The sequence below is a fragment of the Squalius cephalus genome (assembly GCF_949319135.1).
Source record: "Squalius cephalus genome assembly, chromosome: 24".
Classification (NCBI taxonomy): Eukaryota; Metazoa; Chordata; class Actinopteri; order Cypriniformes; family Leuciscidae; genus Squalius; species Squalius cephalus.
The window spans coordinates 29,282,490-29,287,398 of record NC_137145.1 but is presented as its reverse complement, the minus strand read 5'-3'; the positions used below and the strand labels follow the sequence as shown (position 1 = coordinate 29,287,398).

Below are 4,909 nucleotides of genomic sequence, written 5' to 3'. Positions count from 1 at the left end.
CCTGTAGGTGTTGAAGCTTCAGCCATGGCACTCCTGTAGAAGATTTGCCCATTTTCCACGTACAGCTCTTGGCTTAGAGAGTCAATGAAAGGTGCAATTGAGGAGAACCCCAATTCTTTCTTGCTCAAGGGTCTCCCATACGCCCTATCATAAAACTCTGCTAATTGTGAAAGAGGAATGCCTCCCTGGTAGCTTTTTACCAACTCCACGACATCTTTGCATCTTTTTTCAAAGTCTTCACCTGTAAAATATATGACAGCACTTTCAGGATAATGTAAGATATATTTTAAGATGGCTTCCCTGGCAGTACTTATTATCATTTACAAAACAGCTACAAAAATAGAATTAATGGATCTAGAAGTTGAATATAATGTGAAATCAGTACCTGTAGAAACTGTGTTTTTCTTGTGAAAGATCACACCATCTTCTACCGTAAGATTCTTGCTAAGAGAGGCCACAAACGTTTCCATCAATGGGAAATCAAGTTCAGCAGGCAAAAGGACTTGTTTATATCTATGAGCAAAGATCTCTGCTAATTTATCAAGAGGAATTCCTTGAGGGTGTTTTTTCACTATCTTGATGACTTTCTTACAAATTTCCTTCTTAGGAACGCCTTTTGGGGGTTCCTTATCCAGCTCCACAACGTCTTTACAAATTCCATCAATATAAAAAAAGAGAAAAAGCATACAAAACATATATGAGAACTACATGAGAGTAAATGACATAACCCTTAATTTTATTGCATTTATTTGAGCCTTAAGTTGACAAATTACCTGTAGGTGTTGAACCTTCAGCCATGGCACTCCTGTAGAAGATTTTCCCATTTTCCACGTACAGCTCTTTGCCTAGAGAGTCAATGAAAGGTGCAATTGAGGAGAACCCCAATTCTTTCTTGCTCAAGGGTCTCCCATACGCCCTATCATAAAACTTTGCTAATTTTGAAAGAGGAATGCCTCCCTGGTAGCTTTTTACCAACTCCACGACATCTTTGCATCTTTTTTCAAAGTCTTCACCTGTAAAATATATGACAGCACTTTCAGGATAATGTAAGATATATTTTAAGATGGCTTCCCTGGCAGTACTTATTATCCTTTACAAAACAGCTACAAAAATAGAATTAATGGATCTAGAAGTTGAATATAATGTGAAATCAGTACCTGTAGAAACTGTGTTTTTCTTGTGAAAGATCACACCATCTTCTACCGTAAGATCCTTGCTAAGAGAGGCCACAAACATTTCCATCGACGGGAAATCAAGTTCAGCAGGCAAAAGGACTTGTTTATATCTATGAGCAAAGATCTCTGCTAATTTATCAAGAGGAATTCCTTGAGGGTGTTTTTTCACTATCTTGATGACTTTCTTACAAATTTCCTTCTTAGGAACGCCTTTTGGGGGTTCCTTATCCAGCTCCACAACGTCTTTACAAATTCCATCAATATAAAAAAAGAGAAAAAGCATACAAAACATATATGAGAACTACATGAGAGTAAATGACATAACCCTTAATTTTATTGCATTTATTTGAGCCTTAAGTTGACAAATTACCTATAGGTGTTGAAGCTTCAGCCATGGCACTCCTGTAGAAGATTTTCCCATTTTCCACGTACAGCTCTTGGCTTAGAGAGTCAATGAAATCTGCAATTGAGGAGAACCCCAATTCTTTCTTGCTCAAGGGTCTCCCATACACCCTATTATAAAACTCTGCTAATTTTGAAAGAGGAATGCCTCCCTGGTAGCTTTTTACCAACTCCACGACATCTTTGCATCTCTTTTCAAAGTCTTTACCTGTAAAATATATGACAGAACTTTCAGGATAATGTAAGATATTTGAAGATGGCTTCCCTGACAGTACTTTACATTATGACAGGCGATTCGGCCACTGAAAATCCTACTCTGGTTTAACCCCCTGGGGTCGGCGGTCGCGCCGGTGTGACCAGCTCGCTTTTTTTCTTATCAGTGCAAAAGAGATTCAGTTGATTTTGATCTTACATATGTGTTATACATTATTCAAAACTGTTAAATTTCTATTTCCTTCTTAGGAACGCCTTTTGGGGGTTCCTTATCCAGCTCCACAACGTCTTTACAAATTCCATCAATATAAAAAAAGAGAAAAAGCATACAAAACATATATGAGAACTACATGAGAGTAAATGACATAACCCTTAATTTTATTGCATTTATTTGAGCCTTAAGTTGACAAATTACCTATAGGTGTTGAAGCTTCAGCCATGGCACTCCTGTAGAAGATTTTCCCATTTTCCACGTACAGCTCTTGGCTTAGAGAGTCAATGAAAGCTGCAATTGAGGAGAACCCCAATTCTTTCTTGCTCAAGGGTCTCCCATACACCTTATTATAAAACTCTGCTAATTTTGAAAGAAGAATGCCTCCCTGGTAGCTTTTTACCAACTCCACGACATCTTTGCATCTCTTTTCAAAGTCTTTACCTGTAAAATATATGACAGAACTTTCAGGATAATGTAAGATATTTGAAGATTGCTTCCCTGACAGTACTTTACATTATGACAGGCGATTCGGCCACTGAAAATCCTACTCTGGTTTAACCCCCTGGGGTCGTCGGTCGCGCCGGCGTGACCAGCTCGCTTTTTTTCAGTGCAAAAGAGACTCAGTTGATTTTGATCTTACATATGTGTTATACATTATTCAAAACTGTTAAATTTCTTATTTTATTTGTGTACACTCATAATAAAAACAAAATCTTGTGTTTTTCATAAAATAAAGAAAATAAACATGATGCGCGTTCTGCCGTCACACTCAATGTGAAGTTCTGAAACGCGACAGAAAACGCTCAGTAACTCAGCGAATGCTTTTCACACTGGCATGAGACATATGTCTTTACAAAGCTTGAAGACTCCATTTTTAAATGATGTAAATTATATCAAAAACAAATATTCTCTGTTTAAGTAATCCGTATTAGGGCTGCACGATTTGGGGAAAAAGTCATATTGCGATAATTGAGGTCAGTATTGCGATTGCGATATGTGATATAATAAACAAATGGTTTATGAGTCAACTTGCTTGGTTCTCAAGGAAAATAAATGCACACACAGATTAGTGATAATCTGCCTAAAGAAAAAAGTTCTTTAGTCAAGAGCAGTGAGTGTTTTTCTCTGTTCCCTTTGTTCTTTGATTAACTTTAGAGACAGATATAATTAGTGGCTGCTGTGTACTGTCCCTTTAAGATCAGCCGCTGCTGTCAGAGACGCGGATCTCACACGCGCCTCATTCTCTCACTAGTCACAACTCGGTGTGTGTGTGTGTCAGGAGGACATTCACTGACAGTGCGTTCATTTTGGCATACATGTGTGTTGTTCGTTCTACCGCGAAAGAGAACTTGATACTGGCGCGCGTCTATCTTTGGGTCATGTGTGTGTGTGTGTGTGTGTGTGTGTGTGTGTGTGTGTGTGTCAGGAGGACATTCACAGGCAGCACGTTCTTTTTTGTCTTATCGCGCATGAATGGTTTAAAAGCATTTGCATGATCATGTAACACTAGCCAAAGGATGCCAAAAATTAACGGATGCTGCGTTATTTGCGGGAACAGCGCTAATGTGTTTATTTAATATAAAATCGCAGCATTTTGCGTCATATAATCGTGTAGGCTTGACATCGCGATTGTGATACGATTAATCGTGCAGCACTAATCCGTATGAAAGCAATGACATGTACAGTTTCTCCAGCCAATGCTCATTAGCTCTAATGTGACCACACCCACGCACGCACAAGCGATTGACATGCAAATAGTCTACGTGAAGGAATGCAGACCTGTAAACACCCTCATTACCTCAAAAAAAAAAAAAAAAAGAATCAGAGAGTTCAGTAACGTACTCCTCTGCTTTTAATCGAGTTTGGAAGACTGTGTTTGTGCTGTGCTGTTTATTTACCTCAGAAGAATTAGAAGAACGCGATTTGAAGATTAGAAGATTTTTAAGGTAAGACATTTCCACTCCTAATAGTAAGCATGTTATTGTTGTATAAACTTTACATTGTAGCTACTAGTTAAACTGGTGCCAAACTAAAATGTACGTTATGAAATGAGATTGGAGTAAAAACATGAAGCCCAATGTCGTACATGTATATAAATGTATCTATATATAGACAGAAGCATGTTGAAATGTGAACTATAGTAGGCAACCTTTCAGTGCTAAATTGATATACACGTACGACAAAAGGATGTTCTTATGTTCAATAATAAAACACATGAAGCATGATAAAAGTAGCCTAGTATGAGAGTTTACTCTGATATGGTGAATATTATAATATTTATACTGTTATATACTGTGTTTGTGGATATCTGCTCAAACGTAGATATGTGTAATATGGCAACAATAATGTTTCATAGTTTGGAGCGGCTCGATCGCTTCAGTAAATGTTCTCCGCAGCCGCTGTTTGTTTTAGTCAGTTGCGCTGTGCTTTTGAAAAGCAAAATGCGCCAAACATTAGGCTTCATGTTTTCACTCCAATCTCATGTAATAACGTCATAACGAATGAAAACATTTGAAGTAACATATGATAGGCTAATCCATATATTTTTCTCTAGTGTAGTGTTACTGATATGTTCCTTTTTAACGATTGATAGGCTGCCCTGCTATAGGCGGCTGTTATTATTATTTTATGCAGCACTGCACGTATATGCCTACAAGACACAACAAACCTGGTGTTCATTTTATATATATATATGTCCATTTTTTAATCACAATTTTAACCAGAAAAATCTAAAATATATTCCCAAAATCGTGCAGCCTTATAGTTTCTCTTGATATTTTTTTTACACAGGGACCAGATGCCACTGATGAGTCCTGCTGACTTCAACATTCACATGAGTCTCTGTACATGAACATGATAAAGTGAAAAATCAAACACCATGGAAATGAAAGGTACCGGTATGTAC

General features: G+C 37.6%; 1 long non-coding RNA gene across 1 annotated transcript; it reads right to left on the bottom strand.

Annotated features, from left to right (window-relative positions):
• Positions 1-906: 906 nt before the first annotated feature.
• On the bottom strand, positions 907-1,787 carry LOC307153121. Its single transcript, XR_013820111.1, has 3 exons — positions 1,546-1,787; positions 1,158-1,418; positions 907-1,013 (listed from the first exon to the last, which is right to left on the bottom strand). It is a non-coding gene; the product is annotated as an uncharacterized lncRNA (long non-coding RNA).
• Between the last annotated feature and the right edge of the window lie 3,122 nt (positions 1,788-4,909).